Below are 14,098 nucleotides of genomic sequence, written 5' to 3'. Positions count from 1 at the left end.
CGGGGACATGTGGAAGCTACATTCTTTGGACCACTAGACCAGCAGTTGATATAGGGATGTGTTCAAAGCAGAAATGCAATACATTGTTTCTGGAGTAAAAGGAGTGGGAGCTGGTGTTGGCAGCTGGGCTATGGAACCAGTTATGGGCCAGAGTCCCGTTCCCTTCTTGTACAGAGTAGGTCATGGAAAGCAGCCAGTTTAGGGTTGTCACCAGCAGATGTACATATCTGTACATGCACACAGACACCCCAACATATGCACCAAGAGGAGAGAGAGGCAGTACAGAGGTGTTGGGATTAGCACCCAAAGCTTGGAGTGAGATCAAGTACCAGGAGTGTGCTGGGAAGTATAGTCTTTCCTTTCTAATACAAGAGGCAGATCAGAGGAAACGAGGTCTCTGGGGACAAGTGAAAATAAACACCATGATGCTAATGTTAAGAAATCCTAGCAGTGTGCTGTAGGACCAGTCTGTAGGAAGCCTGCCTGTGGAGCTGGGGAATAAACCTTCATGTGTGTGTGCAATTTCCCTGTCTCCTGTATTTGCATATGTGCACACAAATGCATATGTTTTTTTGGTTCTTGCATACATAACTGCAGTGGAGATCACTAAAGAGTTCAGATCATAACAACATGTTAAGTCTGTTGAGGTTCATTTATGTAACCACCCTACAATACTTTAAATAAATCGCTGGCAGATACGTTGCTATTCTGCAATTTTGTTAGAACTCCACAGCTATAGCTGTAAAACAGTTTCAACTGTGAGCTAGATTTGAAACACATCCATCCTAAATGATTTAATAAACATGATTCCTCTTTATACGCAATTTCCTAGAATTTATTTGCCATTTTCACCACTCTTACAACTCATCACTTGTATTTAAATTAAGTGCAAGATTGTTCTCTCTGTGTTTGAGAAGCAAGTCATTGCATGGAACCTCTCCTTGATCTGACGTCCTCTCCCTCCCAGTCTGTTTCTTAAATGCTCTCTCTAGGAGACCCCTTATCCCTCCTGAAAGGGACTTTTACTTCTGGTTTCTCTTCATATAGATGAAAGTGGAGCCTCTCTCTTTCTAGCACACAGGGGCCTCCCTGCTGAGCAGAGAGCACACGTAACCAGGCTCCACCTTCCCTTTGGCTCCTTTTCTCTGGTGAGTCATTAGACCTCCTCTCAGACATATCCCACCTCTTTGTTTAGGACACTAATAGGAGACAGGTGGTTATTAGGAACCAGTGCCTGGTGAAAGTGGCTGTCTTTTCCCATATGAAATCCCACAGATCTGCCCTTTGTCCCTTGTGGCATGGATATTATTTACGTTGCAAACAAATGTTGTCTATAAATGTGTGTGGGTTGGCCCAGGCTTGCTAGCGATGAAGATAAGGCAACTCAGGCTTGCTGCTTCAGATAGAGCCTGTGGAAATTCCAGAATGAATCTCCATCTGCTAACTCAAGTTACTGTATTTTAACCTAAGTTAGTCAATTTGAGTTAAGAAAACACACCTTCTCCACCTGAGTATAACGAGAGTTGTTGGAAAATGTTTGTACTAAGCATGTACAGGAAGGGGGAGCTTGTGAAGAGGAGTTGTTGGAGTTTTTCTGTATAACAAGAAAGGCATGAGATCTGCTTGACAGTCTCTACACTGTACTTAAAATTTGTAGGAATGTGAGAGCAGAGTTAAGTGACCCATTAACAGCTGAGGTTCTTTTCATTTCCTAACAACTTGGGCATTTAGTTGGTTAAGGGACTTGTTGGGGTATTTGGGGTTTGGTTTTCATTTATCTTGTTGAAAATATTCAGGAAGAGTGTTTCAAGGCTATTGAGTAGAAGACGCCCAAGACGCGTAAGGCTACCATGGAAGTATCACCCTTATGGGGTGGTGCATGTCAGAGGCACGTCTGGGAATATGCAGAGTCTGAAATGAGAGAGAGCTGAGAGACAGAGCCATATACAACTGGCTGGCAAGGAGCCCTTTCCTTTCTGAAGGTCAGCAACGCGCATACACATTTCAGTGAATTTTCTTTATAAGTGGGTCAGCATTTACTCAGCAAATGATTAGAGCAGATGGTGTAATTTAGAATCTATGACAAAACTTTTAATAGATCAGGGCTAACACGATGACAAGGAGCTCTGCGCCATTTTCCATTCCCGATTTCTGCTTTGCCTTGGGGTAAAAATCGTGCCTGGGATTGAATTTTCTAGTCTGCACATGCCATCTGAGCTACTCGAACCACTTGTTTGAACATCCTGTAAGAGGGATTCTTGCATTTCTTTATTCCTGTATCGTTATTGTTTTAAAAACACAACAATTAACTGAAGGTGGCAGGAAGATACCAAACAGATAAACACAGCCCTTTCTAAGAGCAGAGCTTTTGAAAGAAAAAGCCACAGTTTGAAGAAAGTAACAAAGGCTGCATTTGTGTATTTTGCTCCATGGAGCTGAAAATATCTAGTAAATTGATCCCATGGGAGTAATAAATACACATTACTTTATCTTGTACTTCATGTCCTATACCCCTGAGCCTTGATAGAACAACACCACTTAATAGACTTAAAAAAAGAGTAATTACAGTCATTGGTTCTGTGATATTTCAGCCCTTCCAGCCCTGCCTGACCTTCTAATTTAGCTCACCGTGTCTAACTAATGCATTTATATTCATCTTTTATGAAGCATGTGTAGTACAAAATTGACTTTGCAGCCTTTAGCAAGCTGTCTTACCAGGTTTGGGATCTGGTTAGTACTATATAGCATATGTACATTTACTGAAAATCTTGCATGTGTATGGTTCTGATCAACTATTACTTTTTATCCTTCTGGAAATAAAATAAAAAATATTTATTACATTTCATCCTCCCCTCCCCTTTTTAAAGCTTTTATTCATTGCGGCATTATTTACAGCTAAACATGCAGGCAGAAAGATGCAAGCATTTTAAAAATGATTACCACTAATGTTTCTACTTGTCAGAAGTGCTTAGATTTTCCTGCACTTTGTCTAAAAACTTAGCACTTTTACCTTTTAAGAATTACAAATTTACAAGATCTTACCAAGCTGATTTACAAACACAGCTGACAGTTTATGATGAATGATGTTGCAAAACGTACAATATGTTTCTTTGTCATTTCTATGCATGTATGTATTAAGAAGAAGATTAAGAGAGAGAACTCCCCTCTGAAAGAAACCCTTGAGTTAGAGAGCACACGCACAAATCTCTCTCCTGTGTTTCCCCATAACTTCCTGCTCACTTCACTCATCCAGTAGAGCACAATTGTTCTCTGTGCATTTTCTCCCACCATATGGTATCCTCATTACCATACACTAAGGGTCCATATGGGGAACTTGTGAAGTGAACTGTATTCATTTTAACTGCCAGATGAGCAGCCTTTTGCTTTGCAAGCTTAGCTTAAGTCATCTGCTGTCTTTATGTTGTTATGGCAACACAGCACCAATAAAAAATTCTAATCTACTGTAAGTGTCTGGGATCACAGTATCTTAAATGCTTGCTGTAACTGTCCTCTAAGTGAGGATGCTTGTTCTTTTTGTATGACAAAGGGTTATTGTCAACTCCAGCAGGTGGCAGTAAAGAAATTGTTTCTTTTTTTCTTAACCTTTTTTCTAAAAAAAAATATTTTCCTTTTTCCCCATGTCGTCCTCCCTAAAAAGTCATAGAAATGCACAGCATGGTCTGTCCTCTACATTTCTTAGGATTTCTGACACTGAGGTCAGAATTGTAGTGATGCTCTTAAGTAGCAACGCAAATACTAAAGGTAGTAAAGTATGAAACTGTGGTGGCAGCTCATGCACTTTCCTGACAGAGATTCAGGCTCAAGTACCACTTCACTGAGATTCTGAAGCCTCTGTAGGCACATAGCTAGTTCAGTGCTGGAGCTGTTTTTTAGCTATGTTTCCCAAACTCCTGATTCAAACACAAGGCTAATTAAGAATATCTTATAGTAATGGAAGTAGGCAGCAGCATCCTTAAATATAAATAATTTTCACCTCCGCAGGCCACCTGATATGTTGCATCTCTGTCTCTCTGTCTGTATTGAAAGTGAATGTTTGCAGTCTCAGTTCATCAGTTCACATTAGCCTCATGCTGAATATTTAAACACAGAACAATTTGAACACACCGTGAAGAGAGACAGTGACTGCACTTTCACTTGGAACAGCAAGAGCTCATCTAATAATAATTTAGTAAATCAGCCATTTAGTGGCTCAGTTGTACACTGTATTGTGCCAAATAATATTCAGTTCAACTGTATGCTGGTGAAATTGAAATTCAGACTCTAGTCACATGGCACTTTTCTTGCTCAATAGAGAGATGAAATGGAAAAATCACCTTTCCCAACAGACTGTTTAAATGTAGCAATTTATCAAAAATATAGCAGTGACAATATAAACAGTATTTGGTTGTATGTAGTACAATCTATTCTAATTAGGCTTCTCTTATTGTAGTTTCATCTGCACAAGTTATTTGATAAGTCAGGTTTAGCCCTTACATCTTCAACTTATTTTTAACAGAAGCAGAGAGCAGATATGTGTAGTTACTGGGTAGTTACAGTCCTTTAAGACTCAGTCCTGTGGGAAGTGTGGTGAGACCTTTATTGCCATATTTTGAGTCCTGGCTTGCAGGGAACCCTATGCCCTTAGGAGTGACGGGGAAATGCAGCTGCTGCCTTTCCTCCTCATGAAGTGCCATGTATGTGACTTCATAGCATGAAAGCAATATCAGATTAATTTCTTTTCCCTGTTTAAGGCTATCAGGATTTTCAGGGAGTGGTAATATGTTATATTAGATTAACTGATATAAGTGGAAAAAAACAGACAAGCTTTTAGGTACACAAGCTTTGCTTCCCACGTGCTGGCTGTGCCTTTTCTTGCCTATATCAGTGGGTCTAATAAAAGATATTACCTCACCCCACAAAACTTGCCTTGGTTGTAACCATAGACCATTGTGACTTCAGCCAAGCAGCTACCCTTTAAGTCTGTCTCTGATGAAGATGGGGAGAGGGAATATTTTCCTAGGAAGTATGTTGTGAAGTTTAATTTGTTCCCATTAAAGTGGTACTTTGAGATCTTTGAACGCAAGGCATTGCGGAAGTGTGAAGTAATGTCTATAATCTTACCTACAGCCTCCGTTTCTAGCCTAGTTTTAGGTGTTATGCAGTGGTTTACGTTGCAATGTAAAATATGATTGTCGTGTATTTCTCACAACACATTCCAATTGAGTAGCAGAAAAAGCATCCCCCTAACCATCATGATGCCATTTAGCAGAGAGTGCAGGAAGCAATAGGATACCTGTTGTCGTAATTCTTCTAAGAAATACAGAGCTTCACAATCTACACTCAACTGCTGACACTTGAAAACTCAAACATTTTGGTAAAATGAATCAAACAGTAATGTTTCTTTTATGAGATCTCCTCATGGGAAGGGAAGGTTTGGCACCATTTGGAGATCAGGCTCAGTGATCCATCATAGCAAAGTCAGCTGTCCTGGTGTGTCTCATAGGTCACTCGATCGAACCAGTGTCTCTTACAACTATATTATTGTTTATGGAACAGTAATTGAGGCACCATGGTTAAAAATTACCTGGTCTAATAGGCAGTGAACAATTTGCACTCAATACATTTATAATCCAAATCATTCATTTCATAACACTTGGACTAATTTATTTGTTGACCTTTTAATATCTATAGCTCTTCAGTAGTATTAACTGCAACTCAGACAAAATCTCTTGTTCATTTTACTTTCATTGATTTTTTTTTCCATTGAGGCAATAACAGTTGTGTGAGTACAACCTTTTCTTTCTGTTGTAGGAGTCAATCATGTAACTTATGTTGATATAACTCAACTGGACTGAAATGTCCTCTAACTACGATAGCATATAATCTCATGCTACATGTATAAACATGGATATGCATTTTGGATTTATTTTAAAGAATGTTTTGGGAAGTTTTTGTGACTATAGATGACAAATTATATGCTTGCTGAGAGGAGAATAAAAACAAAACACAGAAGCACTTTTTAAAGGAGTGCCACATTTATGTGACAGATGCTTTGTTTGTATAGTACAGGAGATTTAAAATGCAGAAATTTTGGAATTTTTCCTTCTAATTTTGTCCTTTAGGATGAGCAGAGTGTCCTTACTAATAATGCTCTATTTGTAATTTCATCTGGAAGTAGCGTCTTCTCTCTTGAAGTCGTAATATTTTACAGAACAGAGGAGCTTTATTTTTCTAAATGGAGGCTTGTGACAAGTAAAATATGTGTAAAAGTATTTTTAATAAATAGGAAGAAAATAACAGTAATATTTTTATAATCTGCATCTTCTTGCTTTTTTTCACCTGTAAACTAGGATGAGAGCTAAGAGTTTTTGATGATCAAAAGTTACTGAAATATTGATGCATTTTTGAAAGATCAGTGGCAAGTTTTGAAACAATTCCATAAAATATGTAGATGTAGTGGCAATGGTAATATTTTCCCTCACCACTGAAAAAGGAACCCTAGATTGTGTAAAATAGCATGCCTACTTTTACATTGTAGAAGTGTACACAGAAAGATAGCGTTATCTATTTAATTTCTTAAATACATGGTTACTCAACTTTTATACTTCATTTGGATAATTTCAGGTGAATTTTTAAGGCTGTAAAAAAAAAGTAATAGTATCAGGAACAAAATATCTTTGTTTGAAAGATGAAAATTCTTTATATAGGCTAAGAAGGACTTCATTGAAGTAGCCTTTCTGAGCCAAAGCCTCTTTGTACAATAAAATACTGTAAGTCCTTTGAACACAGAGTTATAAAATATAATTGTTACACATTTGGCATTTTATGCTTCCCTAGAAATTACCACTTGGTATCTACACCTAATCTATGGTCTGTCTTTTCATTTCAATTGGGTCTGAAGTGGTCCATTGTTGTAATGAGAATGCCCCTTTCAAGAGACTTCTTTTAATTATACTGATGATAAAATGTAAGTGAAAGTAGTCATTTGTAGGGGTTATGACTGAGCACTGTTTTAACTGTAATACTAAAACCTACCAACGTTATTCCAGACTCTATTTCAACATTTTTATGCACTCACTCTCCATAGAACATAGTGGAATATCATTGTAGGTCAGAATTTCAATGGATCTTATTTTGCCGTTTTTCTCCTGCTATTAAAAGTAACCTGAACTCTCAGTTTCTAACTATTAGCACTTCCTACATGAAGAGTACAAATCAGAAAGGTAACGGTTTCACAGATCTGAATGATATGCTTGTTTAGTTCTTTTTTTGTTTTGGTTTGTTGGCCTTTCTTCCCCTTTATTAAACGAAATTGAGAGTGGGTCTTTAATGACATATAAGAAACACTTGGTTTTTACTGAAAACAGCTAGTTTGTGATGCTTAGATGTTTATATGGGTAAACGGATTAATAAAGACCAACTCTGAAAAATTAAACAGACAAAACACATACGTGCAATTCACACTTTAATTGCTAGATAGCTCTGTGGATTTAACTCAGGCATTTTTTCCTTGCAATACAAAACATAATTTTATATCTCTATAGATTTTAGTGCCGCCAAGTGAATTATGCCACCCAATACATTCTGTATTTGACCTAATGGGAGAACAATTTAAAAATGATGGAGTTTGACCTGTGTTTGGAACGTATTTGTGTATACAAATGATAGAAAATAGATATTAGTAAATATAGAAAATCTATATAGTAAATATAGATTAGGAAATATGTATTATTTGCCAAGTGAAATATTCACTCTCACAAATATATAATTTGGTATCTACATTGTACCACAGACAAAAATCAAAAGCCACATTTACTCTTTTTTAAATTCCCAGTATTCCAGAGATAACATGATACACAGTACAAAGCTTCTAAAACAGCCTGTGCAGTATCTTTGAATAGCAGCCTTACAAAAATTTAGTGTCTCTGTTCATTTTTCCAAATTCTTTTTGTTTACTTACATACATACTCTTCAAATAATTCAAAACATTCTTCTTCCATAACGGGACTTTGACATCTTTCCAAAAATATATGGATATACAATGGTCAGGAGAAGACTTTGAGTAATAAGTCTTTTCTTTTTTTTAATTTTCTTTATTTTCTTTTTTTTTTTTCTTGCAACTCTCATTTGCAGCTGTTTTCAAGAAATAGGAATGATAATGTTAAGAGCAGAGGAACTAATCTTATACAGGCAAAACCAAAAAAACAACCTAAAAACCTGTTGAACTCAGTAATGGACATCTGCTTCAAAGTACTGCAGATGCTGGTACAAATAGTTTGGGGTAGAATTTCAAGAAGAAATGCCTGAGATTCCTATCTGAGATCGCTTTGTACAGGTATCTATATATTTTGCCCAGGGACTGAAGGTAGCTGTTGTAGGATGTAAATAGGTGTAAGAGTACACTGTAGTAATATCTACCATATCATGAGTTAAAATTTGATAGCTCCAAAGAGTTCCTGCAGTTAGCTATAAATGCCTTTTTCTGGTAGATTTAGGGATCTGGGGCAAGACATACAGTAAAAATACTTAGGAGAATTGAAGTTCTACAGCTATCAGAGGAACATAGATGTGAATCATGTAATCACTATTGGATAAAGTCCCTAAAACAGGTGAGCTAAGCACTGGCAGGATGGTTTTAGTGCTGCATATCTGCTTTCACATACCCACTCTTCTCCCTTTGACTTGGAGACCTAGTGTTAGCAGGGAACTCCAGAGCTTTTTAGCAACAAAACCTTCCAAATTACTTGCCAGGTGCTTCAGTTGATGATAATATGGTGGGAGCATCCAGACTCTCAAATGTCAGTTTATTCAAAGAGTTATTCCAATGCAACTATATTAATGCTAGTTTATTCCATGCTACTGTGTATCTAGATGAAGTACACATCTGTGCTAGCTACTAATTCTTTTGCCATTGTCATGTGCCCGTCATTTATGGAAACGAAGGCCAGCAGTATGAGTGGTGAGGATTAAAAAGGAGGCTGCTGATTTTTTTTAATGTCTAGGTACACCATGTTAAAAGGAGGATAATAGGGGTGAGATGGGAGACCTGTCAGGACAGACTCACAGGTTATCATCGTAATTTTGTTCTTTCTTTTGTCAGAAGTACTTGCAATGGGGACTGTTTGAATAGAGCGTGTTTTTCCCTATTGCTATGCATTTATCACCTCTGTGGCTAAGAGGTGTTTTAATCATCAGTTCTCAATGTTTATGGCTATGTGCCTGCTCACATTCGCACTTTAGTGTTTGTTCTTTCTGCTGCCTCATATAGGCTTTCTATATTTTATTTATAAGGTTGGCTCATTGCAGAGCAGGTGGTAAGGTCATGCATGACTGTTTTTAGTGCTGTAGATTTAGGCAGTGATTTTCAGTTTGGGTGGAGGCTGATGAGACTACAATGGCTTGGAAAAACTAAGGTTCTAGCTCCCACTGTAGACTTATTTTCTGGAAATTGCCATTGAAATTCAGTGACAGGAATTCAGTGCACTTCCATCCTGTAGGCAGTGGTAAGCAGAAGATTTTTTTCCCCCCTCAAGTGAAATGTGTTGTCTTTTGACTTCCTGTCTTTGTATTATCTATATGGTGTTTACTTCTTCAGTATGATCCAGTTATAATGTATGGAAACCATTCAGTTGTTTGTTTTCTAGAAAAGTTTTCATCTTTGTGTGAATACAAATATCTTTTTAGTGAAATGGCCCTGTTATTTTATGCTTCCCATTAGGTTGGCATAGTTCCCTTAGTTTTACAGTAAATGGAGGAGCTTTACAATTTGAATGGCTGTTATGAGCCTTTATAAAATTATAATTGCTGAAAATGATACAATAATGCAGTGCTCAGTGTAGATGTGGAGAGATGAAAGGTTCTGGACAGGCTGAAATTCTTGTATACCAGGCTAGATGGCTGGCACTTTAGATCTGTGGCCTCCTTCTAAATGGCTCTCTACCGAAATGCCGGGTTTGCCTTTACCCTTGAAAGAGATGCAATCTAATGCATACATAAATTTTAAGTATGTTTATAACTTAGCTCTAAGACGTGTCCTTAACTAGAAACATTTGTAGTTTCACCCACGGTAAAACAAAGGAAAAGTTTGAGCTCAAATTATTGTAATTTTTACTTGAAATTTCAGAATGTGACCCCTTTCCAAGGTGAAGAAGGAAACTGGAGTCTGATGTTCAGCATTTTGACTCTGCAGAAGAGATTTTTTTCTTGCAAGTAGCCATGAGAGTAAGAAGTTAGAAGGCAGAGCCAGGAGGTCAGACATAAGAGTCAAGGAAGTATGAATGACATCATCATCCCTAAGTACCCTCTCAGAAGATAAATGAGCTCTCTCTTGTATTGCAATGCTAAAGAGCATTAGAAGGCGATATGATATCTAGACAACACATAAGATAAATGCCTCAGAGTATGCTACAACAGCTTCCCTCACGCCCTCCACAACTACATAAATCCTTTGGTGGTCTCAATAATACAATATGTGGCTGATGAGTTTTAGAGATGGTAGTCAGCTTCTTGACAAATTTCATTTAGATTTAACAAGTACCTTGAGCATTATCTAATTTAGTTACTTAAGCCAAATAACTCAGTGTAACTGTAGATACCCTTTAGCTGACTAGACTCACAGCCCTTTTGGGACACAGAGTGGATTATTTTCACTAGCTGCTGAATAAAAGTAAGCAGACGTCAACAGAAGAAATATACCGTCTTTTTTAAAGCTGGCTCAGAATGTGTTTATCATGATAAAACTTGAAATGCAAGTTTCATGATCTTAATGAATTCCTTCTGAAAGGAACGCATACCACAAACAAATCATGCAACAGTGCTGTAATGTTGGTCCAACATACATTCTGTTAGAGGTGGGTTCAGTCTGAATTTCAGTCTTTGTGCTTCAAAAGCACAGTCATTGTGGTATGTCTTATATAATCCTTCCTACAGTAATTCTGGAATATGCAAAGTTGCAGTGATCTTCACTACCCAGTCTCGTCTTTTGTGTTTGTAAACACCTCTTAGTATTTTCAGGAGAAAAATTTGATTAAAATATTTAACTGCATTCCTGTTTTAAAAATTAAAAAAGTTTAAGTTCCTCAGTAGAAAATCACCTTCAGGTTGGAATAAAAATGTGCACTGGATTTGTGGTGTGTAGCTGCATGGAAGGCAAAGTTCTGATGCATCATAGTTAATCACTAAAGTAATCTTCCATCTTTTTGAACATTTGCTCAATTATTATTTTTTTAGAAATAAAAATATGCTAATTTGAAATAAAATGCAAGACAAGCAGATCCTCACTTTAGCTCTAAGTAAATGTTATGAAGTTCTTTATTCTAAACCAAAAGCTGTCAGACTTTTAGCATTAACAGAGGAGCGGATCTTTCTTGACAAATGCACCCATAAATTAGATATTAGCTTTAGTCAAACTCTGTCTCTCTCAGGAAATATTTCCACTTGCATATTCAGTTGGAAGGACCGTACGTGATGGCCACTTACTGCTATGAAAATCTAGGCTTCTGAGATGAAGCAAAGAAAAATTTCTCTGAACAAAAGAATATCTGGAATAACAGACCTTTAGTTTATGCAGAGATTTCTTTTTATAGAATGTGAGTTTCACTCAATTTTTGATATGTCTGTCTGCTGTTCTGTCCACCTATCTATCTGTTTATCTGTCACCATTGTGGTACAACATACAGTATCAATTGGATTTTAAAAGACATAGATCTTTTATATTAGCTGTCCTTTTTTATAATACCTTTTACAAATTTAATCAATGCATTTTAATATACAATATAGTTTAAGTGCAATATACAATAAATATTCGAGATTCATCTTACACATGCTCTAGCCTTTAAATTGTTAAAACTGCAGTGCCCTTTCAATCTACTTACATAATGTCATAAAATATACATTTCAAGGTAAATGAAGTCAGCTACTTCAATTTAGTCCCTCAAACTGGTAGTAAATGAGAGGTTAACACTATGGTGCCAAACCCATTATTGAGTAAATTTAGCACCTTGGACAGCTCTGTAAAATCTTTATTGCTTTCCTGACCTGCTCGTCATGTTCTGTCTATGTGTTCAGTGGCTCTCAGCTCTGATTGAAAGGCAATATATTAGATCCCGAACACAAACATGCTTGGGGGCTCCTTCTCTGTGAGCGTAATGACATGGAGGTGAGAACAATTTTCTGGTCACTGCAATCCAAGCACCTTGCAAGGTCTGTCGCTCTAACTTATAGAGGACTTTTGGGGCTCCTTTGTATGTGGAGTCATAACAGTAGCTTCTATGGTAATTTAAGCAGAGCTGGAAAGGGTTTAATATGCATTCAGAAAACAAGAAGTTAATATCTTGAGCATGTCTGTAGCAGTGTTCTGTTGTGTATTTTTAAAGTTAGTTTATGTCTATAAGAACTACCGTCAGCTGTGGAATAGACGATACTGCTCTTTGACACAGGAATTTTTGCATAACATCTGCTTTGTATGATCTGAAAATGTCATAAACAAGAAATGCTTTTATTGTCTAAAAATACTGAATGTTGTTAGAGAAAGTATGAAACTCAAATTTACGGACTCTGAAAATGTTGAAAAAATATAACCATTGACTGGCTAGGAAAATTGAATACTGCTTTTCAAGCATACTTCAATAAACCATCATGACAATTAGATTTATTTACATGCAATATGATATAGCATCAAAAAAACTTCCAGTGTTTAAGAACTGGAATATATTTGACATTAGGTAGAGTGACTGTAAGATTCCATGTAATTATCTCAGTTTTAACATGGTCTTCAATCTCTTTTTAGATGCATTCTAGGGATTTTAGGTCAGAATTACATAAATAACTATGATTATTAAACTACGATTATTAGGGTAGAAAAGAAATTATTGTTTAAACTTGCTTATTTTTTCTTTTATTTTTTTTTTAGCAATTTAGCATAATGACAACTTAGGTTAATAATATTCCAAAGCAGTTTGTAAGCTCTGTATCACCATCTAATTTTCCATCAGTGAAATATATACTGCAAACAATATCTGCTGAAGTGAAATAAATCCTAGTTTGGATAGTCAAACACCTGTGCAGTAATTTTCCACCTAAAATCATGGACTTAAAAAGATAACATTTTTCAGCAATATCCCTTTTCTTCTGTAGTTTGTATCTTCAGTATGAGGCAAAAAGAGCAAGTCAGTGTTCTGATGATTCTTGTAAAGCAACAAGGATTGATTATACCTGGATGTTGTTTGCTGTCTGTCTGTCCATGATTATACTGCATTGACTGTGGTCAAGCTACACAAAAAATAAACCCCCTAACAAGAACCACAACAGAAAGAGAAAAAAAAACCCAAAACCCACAAAATGAAATAAAAACTCTGTAGCAACCTAACTCCTCAGAATCTGTTTCAAATATTGTGATTTAAAAATCCCTCAATTAAATAATACATCTCACTTCATATGTGGAAAATAACTTAAATGTGTATTCTGGGAGAGGGGTGCGTGCAGCAAAAGGTAAGCCTAAATGTTTACTGGGAGTACAAAAATCCTCCATCTCATTTTTGAATTTAGGACATTATATATGTCATAAGTAGTTACTGCAGTATGACAACTATTTTACCTTATATTATAGAGAATTTAAAATTGAAAAAAATGCTAATATGCATCTAAAAGCTTGTCATTTGAAGAGTTGTTCAAGGATTTTTGAAGAGGTTATGGTGACAGCAAAATGAAAGCAATTATATCTCTATTTTCTGATCAGAGTCTACAGTATATGAAAATTGAGCATTACTGTTTCTTTTTGGTATAAAATATGGTTATTGTGTAAAATATTTTAAGTCAAAAAGTTTAACTTTGTAGAAAACTGTAAAATCCTTAGAACTGGTACTATTTTTGTAAGCTACCATGGTGAATAACATTGTGTTAGTATATTAGAGCAGCACTTTGGAGCTGGGAAATACAAAAATGTATTGTTTTACTCAAAGGACAATCTCGCTTGTTTTGATCAGACAATTGGGAGTCTGCTAGATGCTTTGAAAGAATAAGAAAAAAATTTTTTCTGTGTTAATTCTGCAGTGCATTTTCACAATTTCAATCAGGATTTTTTTATAGAGGTCTTTGCACA

The 14,098-nt window shown here is 36.3% G+C and overlaps 1 protein-coding gene across 8 annotated transcripts in view; it reads left to right on the top strand.

Annotated features, from left to right (window-relative positions):
• The window catches only part of EBF1 (EBF transcription factor 1), a 276,666-nt gene that overhangs the window by 248,056 nt on the left and 14,512 nt on the right, over positions 1-14,098 (top strand). The gene's annotated exons all lie outside the window — the stretch shown is intronic.

Source organism: Phaenicophaeus curvirostris, chromosome 15 (assembly GCF_032191515.1).
Source record: "Phaenicophaeus curvirostris isolate KB17595 chromosome 15, BPBGC_Pcur_1.0, whole genome shotgun sequence".
In the NCBI taxonomy this organism is placed as follows: Eukaryota; Metazoa; Chordata; class Aves; order Cuculiformes; family Cuculidae; genus Phaenicophaeus; species Phaenicophaeus curvirostris.
The sequence above is the reverse complement of the archived record's forward strand: the minus strand, read 5'-3'. Positions and strand labels throughout refer to the sequence as shown.